Here is a 12,683-nt window from a genome sequence, read left to right on the forward strand (position 1 = left end):
TCTTAGAAAACTGCCTTTCTATACAAGAAGAGTTCAAAGGGCAAGAATGAATGGTAGACGGTGTAATAAAGTGAACAGTGAATGAGAAAAAAAGTAGAGTGCTCAAATACCTTTATAGCTTCTCTTGTGGTAAATAAGATTGAAAAAAAAAATTAATCAAGTTCCCTACTATCTCAACTCTGTGATAGCCAACAAGATGTGGATTGATTTAAAGATTTAAATGCAAACCCTTCTTTTTGGTGGTGCTTCAAGAACAGCTGTTCAAACTATAACACCATCTTTGATAGTTTGATCAATACTAGTTTAAGCAAAGATAAAACTAGCTGCACAAAATGTCGATTTGGTACACAAAGGGGTCAATTGAGAAGGTTCTAAACAATTTTTCCTACAACCAAAGTGTTTCACTCTGCCACCTCAAGAGAGATCAATGTGCAGACGCATGCCATCTGTTTTGCTGAAGCCTAAGTCAGAAGAAAATATACCTACTATGGGATTTAAACCAAGATGAAATACAACAATCACAAATACTGGCAAGTATTAGTCACTTGGAAAAAATATTGATCGCGTGCCTCCTGTGAACAGGTGCCTGACCAAGGCAATCTGGACATGCAAATGAATTCAAAGACACAAGAAGGAACTGGCTTCAGGGAGTACATAATAGAATACAAGAGACAGGGGGAAATGCTGGCCCATGGGAACATTTGGGAAATACATTTAAACAAAACAAACTGGTAATGAAAATCCTAAGGGGATAATAAATGAGAATCACACAGATAATCATGGAAAGATTCCTGGGCAATATGGGGTATGAGACAGCTTTTGAAGGACATGTCATGGATCAATAGTCACAAATAACTGGATTATATATATTCAATAAATTTACTTACTTAGGACAGTTTGGTTAAATTATTTGATTTCTACCATACATGAGACTTTCCACGGGCACTTGGGGATATAAGGGAAGAGTAAAAACTGGCCACTCTCGGGGAGCTCAGTCTAGTCTGGGAGGTAATCATAGTACACGGAATGAGGGAAAGACTTCTCAGAACCCTATTATGCTATTCATAAATTTGTAACTACTGGGGACTCCAGGCTGTGAACCCAGAGGAACAGACCCTCCAGCTTCACAGTTCTCCAAAGGGTTTATACAATTTTCAAAACTACTGCCTCAAGCTGGTGCTCAGCTCCAACAATGCTTCTGCTTTCTATCTTCTTCTTGGCATTGATGGTGCCAACAAGTCCTAATCAATAGATTTCATTAATTGAAACACTTGAGGAAATGAAATCACATACGCTTTCCTGTATGCATTTATTTTTCCCTGAGAAAACTTGACTTGATGGTCAAATTTTGACTTGATAGTCAACTACATGGACATAACAGAGTATCATTCCAAACAATATAACCAAGCTTAATACAGCTTCAAATATATAGCTTAAAAATTATTTTTAGAGTGTTTTGGGAAAAAATATGGAGGAGCTATATCTGTCCAAGACATCCTTTGGAAAAAAACTAATATTTAAAAAAAACAAATTAATTCTCATATTTTTTTTTTTAATATGGAGGCATCTCTAGAGCAAATCTTCTTTATGCATGAGTTAATTTAATCACCTTTTTACCTAAATCAATTCTGCTATTGTCTTGGCTGTCTCTTATGTTTCATGTCAGACCTACTTCCTTCCTTAGCCATACATAAAGTCCCAGCTCCACCACCCAGGTGAGTGTAGGCGTCTCAAATATACTCAGACTTACTAATGACTGATGGTTCCCAAAGTAATCTGTCTGCCCAGGTCCTGTTATTCATTCTTCCTGAGGCCACTCTGAGAGCCTTCATAGTTTTCAAGCATCATTTTCCCCTAAGTCCTTGTATTATAATTTTCAATCACTGCACAATTGCCACAAATTTAGTGATGTCCAAAAATCAGATTTATTATCTCAGTTATGTGGGTCAGAATTCCAGGCTAGTTAGGTCCTCTGCCCAGGATACCAGTCTGAGTCCAAAGTGTGGGCTCAGACTACGCTCTCACCTGAGGCTCTTGGTCCTCCACTTGTTCTTCTTCCTCATTCAGGTTTTTGGGCAGAATTTAATTCCTTGACTGTTATAGGACTGAGATCCCAGTTTCCTTGTTGAAGGTCACTCTTAAGTTATAAAGAACACTTTCATATTTAAGATGATCTCCTCACAACATGCCATCTTATTTCTTGAAAGCCAATAGAGAAATGCCTATCCATTCTGCTACTAACGTGGAATTTTATGCAGCAACACATTCATTGGAGTGACTCTCACTTCACCCTGGTCATATATCCTAACCTAATTAAAGGAAATACTATTCCATCATACTCAATAGGAGGTGATTATACATCAGAAGACATCAATCCTGGAGCCACCTAGAATTCTGCCTACCATTCCCCAGCAACATCAACCTTTTCCATGTGACAGTACTTTTGACTTAATGCTCCTGTCCTCTTCCCTTTTCCAACATCCAGAATTAGGTCTATGAGTAAATTTACAAGGAAATTTAGAATAGATTGGGGCTTTGTGTGTTTATCAATCGATATTTATTTTCCAGTACATTAAACTCTGTGAAAATCAATATCACAGAAGTTATCTTTGGTCTTATAGACATATATTATTACTTTCACTTTGCTCATGAGTAAAGTGAATGCTAGCTTAAATGATGAGCTTTGGCCCACAGAGTTCTTAAACGGCCCATCAAAGTTTTGAATCTAGAACATCTGATTTTTTAAACCTACATTGCTTCTATTTCATCACAGTTTTCTATAGTTTTCTCAAGGATGTTGTTGAGGACAAGGACAATTAATGAAACGAAAGAGCTTTGGGTTCTCATAGGATCAAGAGACCACAGAGGTATTGTCTTAGTCCATTCGGGGCTGTAGGATGTTGAAAATATGCACGGTTCCTCTCCACTCCACATCCAACTAGGAAAAGGGAAGATTCAGTTTGGATAAAGAGAGCTTTCAGTGCCACTTGGTTCTTTGGCAACAAGGGAGGAAGCTCCAAAGTCACTCACTGAACCATCTTGACTGTCCATACTCATATGGAGAATATACTTTGTCTCATCTGAATATTTTATTTTTAATTTTCTTTTCATATGCTCTATTGGTATTTTCTTTTTTTCTTTTTTTAAATTTTATTAAATTTTTTTTTACATTTATTTATTTTTGAGAAACAGAGTGAGACAAAGTGTGAGCGGGGGAGGGGCAGAGAGAGAAGGAGACACAGAATCCAAAGCAGGCTCCAGGGCTCTGAGCAAGAGGTCAGCACAGAGCCTGATACCAGGCTTGAACCCACGAACTGTGAGATCATGACCTGAGCCAAAGTCGGACGCTCAACCGACTGAGCCACCCAGGCACCCCTATTTTTTTTTTTAATTTACATCGAAATTAGTTAGCATATAGTGCAACAATGATTTCAGGAGTAGAGTCCTTGGTGCCCCTTACCCATTTAGCCCATCCCCCCCCTCCATAACCCCTCCAGTAACCCTCTGTCTGTTCTCCATATTTATGAGTCTCTTCTGTCTTGTCCTCCTCCCTGTTTTTATATTATTCTTGTTTCCTTTCCCTTATGTTCATCTGTTTTGTCTCTTAAAGTCATCATATAAGTGAAATCATGATTTTTGTCTTTCTCTGACTAATTTCACTTAGCATAATACCCTCCACCTCCATCCACGTAGTTGCAAGTGGCAAGATTTTATTCTTTTTGATTGCCAAGTAATACTCCATTGTATAAATATACCACATCTTCTGTATCCATTCATCCATGAATGGACATTTGGGCTCTTTCCATACTTTGGCTATTGTTGATAGAGCTGCTATAAACATTGGGGTGCATGTGTCCCTTCGAAACAGCACACCTGTATCCCGTGGATAAATACCTTATAGTGTAATTGCTGGGTCATAGGGTAGTTCTATTTTTAGTTTTTTGAGGAACCTCCATACTGTTTTCCAGAGTGGCTGCACCAGCTTGCATTCCCATCTATTGTTATTTTCTGTCCCAAGCTGGATTGAGATCTTTTTTCCTTAACAGTTGTGCCAAAATGTTTGCTGATCATATGAGGGTTTTAAATACTATTTCGAATCTTTTTGTGGTTTCATTTACATCATTTAAAAATTTCTAGTATAAACATATTTTTAAATCCATGACAAAAATGTTATTGTTATCAATTATCATTCTTCAAATAACACCATATACTTTGGACATTTTCATTTGTTCATTTCCTCTTCCATAATGTTATTTTGATAGATAAAGCCTCCTTATTACTATTTTCAGGTTATTTTACATTTGCCTTTTCTTTCCTACAAATCGTTTCTTAACAAGTACTCCAATGCTCATAGCTGCCATACTGATAATTTCCTACACCTACTTTTAGTATTACTATTTTTCTGCTCAGCACTCTTATCGACATATTAATTTTTCTCAATTTCTAGCATTTATTTTCACTTAGAGAACATTTTCAATAAATTCTATCAGACAGAGTTCATAGTAGTAACATTTTAAAAGGTTTCTATATCAAAACATATCTTTTTTTTTTTTTTATCCCTGCATACTTGAATGATAGTTCTGAATGGGAGAGGAAGATAAAGGTTTATCTGGGATGGAGTAAGGTTTTTCAATATATTCTGCCATTTTCAACCCTGTTTGCCTTTGTAGACATAAATTACCTCCAACACTAGTGTCTTCTCTGCCTACCATGGCCAATCTAGAGGCTGATCTCTGGTGATATCCCAGGTTTAAAAAAGAAAAACAGAACAAGCAAGCAAGAAAGTAAAACAACCGTACTCTTCGGTTTCACCTAGAAGCAAATACCAGTAGTAACTGCTCTGAGCTGTAGGAGCTGGTTAGGTGGGCTGCAGTGCCTTCTCTGTATTTCACAGAACACAGACCATCATCAGTGATGAAGTATATCATTATTTCACGCACACCTACAAACAAAGCCTGCTGCCAATTAAAGTATGACATTGCATGACTGCAAGACACTTCTAAATTATTAAATAAATGTTAACATGTGAAAAATTCTAAAGTTCAGAACTGATGAAATATAATTACCTGGTTGACTGCTCACATCCCCTTCTCTCCCCCTGGCTTTTGCCCTAGGTGATTTTGGAGGAGCTATTCCTGAGAGTTTCTATGGAAAAGCATTATTGTTCTTGTAGGTATCCTGTGTTGCCACCTTCCTTAATTCTATTAGATTTCACTGTTAATCTTATTCCATCTGCTTTTTAACTTAACCCAAATCCCTCATTAATGTGATTGTGGCAACTTTTCTAGTCTATCAGGGAGGTTGTAGATTTGTTTTTATATGTTTTCTGTCATATTGACCCATACTGAACAATAACCAGACTTTTTCAAAATATTTTCTCTGAATATACTTATTTCAATTGTGTATACTGTGCTTCTCTTCCCAATTACATCTTTCCTTCATGCAGCACATTAGGCAATGAGCCAACAATGATTTTCATCTCAGGAACATGAGATTTTATTCCTCTAGGCAAAATTTTATTTTAAAATAAAGGCAGTCAAATTCCTAAGCTAGGAGCTCAGGTTTTTGTTGGTTTTTTTTTTTTTTTTTTTTTTTTCTTTTTATTTATTTTTGGGACAGAGAGAGACAGAGCATGAACGGGGGAGGGGCAGAGAGAGAGGGAGACACAGAATCGGAAACAGGCTCCAGGCTCCGAGCCATCAGCCCAGAGCCCGACGCGGGGCTCGAACTCACGGACCGCGAGATCGTGACCTGGCTGAAGTCGGACGCTTAACCGACTGCGCCACCCAGGCGCCCCGGAGCTCAGGTTTTTGTAATTAACACTAAAACACAGACATCCATTAATTCAAAACTTGCATAATATCAACAGCCAAGCAAGTAAAGAACTCCACACCTTCTGCCTGGGACATGTTGTAGCAACTATCAACATGCCTTTCTATTTAATTCAGAATATAAATTATTATGGATAGAAAGAAGTTCTAAATATTTTTTTTTCAAACCTTGGGACTGTTAGTGCAGACTCCTTGAGACGTGATACTCAACTATGTGTTCTCAACCCCCAGAAGATATCTAAATCGGACCTCAGGAATTCACAAACATCAAACTACTCTCCAAGTAATAAACACTTCTCTCCTTCAGAAGTAGTTTCATACACCACTGTGATTGTCTTCATGTGTATCTTTTTAAAGTCTGTTCTTATTTGTTTATTCATATTGTTCCTCATTTACTAAAACGTTAGTTATCAGAGAAAATCCATACAACTTAAAATACTTTAAGAAATTTTGTGAAAGGAGAGGAATATAGATGGTGATATAAAATCAAGCCAAGTATAAATTCAGTGCAAAAAAAAACTGTCTGAAAATATTTTTTGAAAGGTTAGGAACAGATCACAAATGTGGCTATTGAACAGGTAGGTTAACATCATTCTGTTGTAGCTGAGTGGACATGCCTTGATTAGTATCTTTGCTCTCCCACTTACTACCTAAAATCTTGAACATGTTTCTAATCCTGCCTTTTGGTTTTCTTATCCTAAAATGCTGGATAATAATGACATTTTCTCATGGGCTTGTTACAAAGTTTAAATAAGGTAATGAATCTAAACTCCTTGATAATTTCTGACATGTAATTAAAGCTCCGTAAATATTAGCTATCAGTAATATTACTGTTTGAGATAAAAATGTAGAGATGAGCGGCACTTAGTTAAAATGCCAAGCACTTTTGTTTAATTTAAAGTGATAGGCTCATTTTAGAACAGAGATATTGCTTAATTCTTAGACTGTGGGTATAATTAGCTATTATGAATTTGTCAAAGTTCTAAAAAACTGTAGAGGATTGTAACCCAAAGTACACACTAGTTTGAAATGTACTTCATAATACCACAGAATGCAACTGCTTTGAAACAAATCTATAGAAAGAACACAATAAAAACAGATTATAGTTGGCATTATATTATCTGATCTCCTTTAATAATAGTAAGAGAAAAATGATACTGAGGTTAGTCAACTGCCATTTAAGAAGTCATTTACATTTTTAATTACAATTTGGGATAGCTTTATAAAATATTCTATCAATTTTCTAAAACATATAATGAATTTTTATGTAGTTTACTTCAAGTTCACAATGACATAAATGATTGCAGTTCAGGTGGTAGAGGGTAGCACAGAACAAGTTCAGGAAAGGATAGGTTTCTATTATCAATTCAACCACAGGAAAAGAGGAATAGAAAACGCAGGTGCAAAATAGAGGTATCAGTGAAGCATCTGGGATAATCCCTGAGTTTTGTAAATTACTGTGGTAAAATACATATAAAAGTTACCACCTGAAGCATTTTAAGTGTACAGTTCAGTGGTGTTAAGAACAATAATAATGTTGTCCTACCATCTTCACTATGCATCTCCAGAAGTATTTCCACCTTTTAAAAGGGAACCTTGACTCGTTCATGAAACAGTATTTCCTCCTTCCTCCCGTCCCCTCAGTGCTTGGTAACCACCATTCTACTTTCTGTCTCTATGACTTTGACTACTCTAAGAACTTCCTTTAAGTGGAATCATGAAATATTTTCCTTTTTGTAACTGGCTTATTTCATTTAGCATGATGTCTTCAAGGTTTATCCACATTGTAGTGTATGTCAGCATTTCCCTCCCTTTTAAGGTTAAACAATATTCCAGGCATGTATTTACCACATCTTGTTTATCCATTTATTCTTTGATGCATACTTGGGTTGCTTCCATATTTTAGCTATTGTGAATAATGCTACTATAATGGGTGTCCAAATATCTCTTAAGAGTTTCTGCTTTCAGTTCGAGTGTATACCCAGAAGTGGAATTACAGGATCATATAATTCTGTCTTTAGTTTTTTGAAGAGCTGCCATACTGTTTTTTACAGTGGCTATATCATTTTACATTCTCATCAACAGTGCACAAGAATTCCAATTTCTTCACATTCTCACCAACACTTGTTATTTTCTGTTTTTTGTTTGTTTGTTTTTTGTCTATTTTTTAGTAGTAGCCATCCCGATAGATGTGAGGTGGTATCTCATTTTTTATTTGTATTCCCCTGATGATTAGTGAGGTTTGGTATCTTTTTCTGTTCTTATTGAACATTTGTATATCTCCTTTGGAAAAATGTCTATTCAAGCCCTTTGCTTTTTTTTTGGATTAGGCTATTTGTTTATTTGTTGAGTTTTAGGAGTTGTTTATATCTTCTGGATATTAATCCCTTACCAGACATATGATTTACAAATAGTTTATCTCATTGTGAGTTGCCTTTGTACCCTGTTGATAGTGACAGTGTCTTTTAATGTACACTTTTTTAATTTAAAAATTTGGTTTTTCTTTTGTTACTTTTACCCTTGCAGCATATACAAGAAACACTCTCCAATCCAATGTTATTTTCTTCTGAGAGTTTTGTAGTTTTAAATCTTAAACTTAGGGTTCGGGTCCATTTTGACTTGACTTAATTATTGTAGTAGGCAATGCTTCAACTTCATTAATTTGTATGTGACTATCTAGTTTTCTCAGGGCAGTTGAAAGACTGTCCTTTGCCCAACTAAATGCTCTTGGCACCTTTGTCAAAAATCACTTGACCATATATGTAAGGTCTTATTTCTGTCCTATTTTATTCCATTGGTCTATTTGAGGTCCTTGGAGATTCCATATAAATTTTAGAATAGATGTCTTGTTTCTTTTAAATATATCATTCAAATTTTGATAGAGATTATAGTGAATCACTTTGAGTAGTACTGATAACATTAAGTCTTCCCATCCATTAATATGGGATGTGTGTCCACTTTTTAAGTCTTTTAAAATTTCTTTCAGTAATATTTTGTATTGTTTATTGTATGAATATTTCACCTCCTTGATTAACTCAATTCCTAAGTATTTTATTCTTTTTGATGCCACTATAAATTGAACTGTCTTCTTAATTTCCTTTTTGACTGTTCATTGTTAGTGTATAGATATACAATGGAATCTTTGTTGACATTGTATCTTGTTGCTTTGCTGAATTCATTTATTAGTTTAACAATATTTTGTGTGTGCAATTTTTAGGTTTTCCTACATCTGCAAACAGATCATATTAATTCTTCCTTTCAAACTCAGATGGCTTTATTTCTTTTTCTTACATAACTGCTATGGCTAGCACTTCCAATACTATGTTGGATAGACGTGGCAAAAGTGATTGCCTTTGTCTTGTTCCTGATCCGAGAGGAAAAGTTTTCAGTATTTTACCATTGAGTATGATGTTTACTGTATTGTGTGTGTGTGTGTGTGTGTGTGTGTGTCTCTCTCTCTCTGTATATATATATATATATATATATCCCTTTCTTTCTCATACACACACACACACACACAGAGCGAGAGAGGTAGTTTCATTCCATCTCTATTTACTATTGTTATGATGAAAGAGTGCTGACTTCTGTAAAATGAGTTTTTAAAATTTTATTTATTTAAAAAATTTTTTTAACATTTATTTATTATTGAGACACAGAGACAGAGCATAAGCATGGGAGGTGCAGAGAAAGGAGGAGACACAGAATCTGAAGCAGGCTCCAGGCTCCGAGCTGTCAGCACAGAGCCCGATTCAGGGCTTGAACTCACAAACTGCGAGAACACGACCTGAGCCAAAGTCGGAAGCTCAACCGACTGAACCACCCAGGTGTGCCTATGTTGTTCAATTTCTATAAATTTGTGAATTTTCCAGTTTTATTTCTGTTATGGACTTCTAACTTCATCTTATTGTGGTCAGAGAAGACTTTGTAAGATGTCTACCTTTTAAAAACTATTAAGACTTAATCTGTGGCTTAACATGTGGTCTATTCTGGAAAATGTCCCATGTGCCCTTAAAAAGGATGTATATTCTGTTACTGGGTGGAGTGTTCTGTATGGGTCTGTTAGATCATGTTGTGTTATTCAAGACCTAAGTGTCCTTACTTCTGTCTTGTTGCTCTATCCTTTACTAAGAGTGAGGTATTTAAGTCTCTATTATACTAGAACTATTTGTCTTCCTTCAATTTTGTCAATTTTTGCTTCATACATTTTAATTATCTGCTATCAGGTGTTTAAATGTTTATAAATGTTGTGTCTTCTTGTTGTTTTGAAGCTTTTATTAACACATAATGTTCTCCTTTGTCTCATGTAACATGTTATATTTTAGTTAATTTTATTTGATATTAGTATAGCTAACTCTGCTCTCTTTTGTCTACTGTTTGCACAGAAAATATATATTTCCCCCATCTTTTCACTTCCAACCTCTTTGTGTCTTTGGATCTGACGTGAGTTTCTTACAGACAGCAAATAGTTGAACTATTATTATTTTACCCATTCTGCTCATCTTACTGATGAGGGAGGACTTTGACATTTTGATATTTCTTTTCCATAGGTCATATAGCTTTTTCTTGTCTTTCCTTCCCTGTATTGTTTCCTTCTCTTGTGTTTAGTTGATTGTTTTAAAAAAATACTTATATCCCTTTCCATTTCTTTTTGTATATATTCTGTAGCTATTTTCATTTTGGTCATCATGAGGATTACATTTAACATTTACCATGAGGATAACATTTAATTTAGAGTATTAGCTATAATACTCTAAAATGAATTTATAGTAGCTTAACTTCAATAACATATAAAAACTCTGCTCTTTTATAGCTCTATCCCTACTCCTTTAAGTTGTGATGTCACAAAAATAAATCTTTATACACGTGTGCCCCAAATATAAACCAATAATGCTTTTAAATATATTAGTCTCATAATTTATGTAGACAACAAAATGTGGAGTTACAAACCAAAATTACAATAATATTTTCATTAAGGTTAATTATTTTTAAAATATATTAGATTGTTAAACCATATAGAACATAAAAAGTTGAGTTATAAACCACTGTTACAATAAAATTAGCTTTATTTGCCCAGATGGTTTCAAGTCTAGTTTCTTTCCCTTCAACCTACAGGACTCGCTTTAACATTTCTTGCATGGCAGATCTAAATGACAATGAATGCCTTCAGTTTTTGTTTATTCTCTGAAATTAACTTCTCCCACACTTTCTCAAAAGATGGTTTTGCCAGACATATAGATTCTTGACTGAGGGTTTTTTTTTTTTTATCACTTTGTATATATTGGCCCACTGCGTTCTGTTCTACAACTTTTTGTTGAGAAATTGACTCATGTGATTATTGAGAATCTCTTGTATGTGATGAATCACTTTTCTCTTGTTTTAAAGATTTTTTTTTGCCTTTGTCTTTTGAAAGTTTAATTATAAGGTGTCTTCGTGTGGGTCTCTACTTTCATTTTGAGGTTTAGTGAGCTTCTTGGGGTATGGACATATTCATGTCTTTCATCAAATTTGGGATATTTTCAGCCATTATTTCTTCAAATATTCTCTCTGCCCCTCTCTCTCCTTCTGGGATTCCCACAGTGAACTACTGATCCATTTGATGGTATCACACAGGTCCCTTAAGTTCTGTTCATGCCTCTTCAATCTTTTTTCCTTTGTTCTTTAGACTTGACTATTTCCAATGTCTTATCTTTAAGTTTATCAATTCTTTTTTCTTCCTCAAATTAGTCTATAAATACTTTTAGTGAAATTTTCATGTAAGTTATTGTATCTTCTAGCTCTAGAGTTTCTTTTTTGACTTTCCTTTTAGGTTTTAGATCTGTTTACTGACATTTCTATTGTGTTCATACATCATTTTCTTTACTTTCTTCACATCTTCCATTAGTTCTTTGGGTATATTTAAGAGTATCATTTTAAAGTTTTACCTAGTAGATCCACCAGAAAATCTTTTTCAGGGACAGTTTCTTTCAATTTATGTGTTTGCTTTGAGGAGACCATACTTTTCTGCTTCTTTGTACTCCTTGTGATTTTTGTTTGTTTTGTTTTTGAAAACTGGACATTTGAATCTAATAATGTAATAACTCTAGAGTCAGATTCCTCCCCTTTCCTAGGGTCTAATGTTTTTGTTTTTGCCATTCTTTTTATTGGCATAAGCTGCCTCTGTGCTGAGGATCAGTCTGAGCTGTAAACCTAAGTCTTTTCAGGTGTTTTCTGAGCCAGCACCTTTCCCTGTGCATGTTCAGTGACTTTCTGATTTCCCCCATGTATGCAGCTGCTTTTAAGTATCCTAGTCATTAATGTCTGGTTCCAAACTTTGGAAACAGAGAAAAATGAAAGGGGAGGAGAAAGGGTTCCAGCCCTTAAAATCCCTTGGAAGTGGAAGTCACTTCGGTTGGAGGGGGAGGATCTTACATCAGTGGAAGGAAGTGCAAAAACAATGGCTATCCACCATTTCATCTGTACCTCTGAGATTGAAAGTAGCATTCAATGAACAGACCACTGATTTACAATACTTGAAGGACAAGGTCATTTTTCCCAACCCTGGCTCCTGAGAGCTACTCCAGGAACATGCATAGGCTGCCTGCCATGGAGCTGAAAGGTGGAATATGGGTAGCTGCTACTGTGATAAGAGCTGAAATTAGTGGGAATTAACTGCAATTTACTGTCCAACCTTTCCTCTGGAAGCTGCAAGCCTTCAATACACTCCAGAGTTTTAAAACAGTTACATCAGACGAGGCAGCCAGAGCTACTGTTATCTAGGTGGGGAGATGGATTCCTACTGCTTTCTATACCGCCACCTTCCCAGAATTCTCTATAACCCCAGAATTTTTGCTAACTGGTAGTTTTCTGGTTTGG

The sequence above is a fragment of the Panthera leo genome, chromosome E1 (assembly GCF_018350215.1).
Source record: "Panthera leo isolate Ple1 chromosome E1, P.leo_Ple1_pat1.1, whole genome shotgun sequence".
In the NCBI taxonomy this organism is placed as follows: Eukaryota; Metazoa; Chordata; class Mammalia; order Carnivora; family Felidae; genus Panthera; species Panthera leo.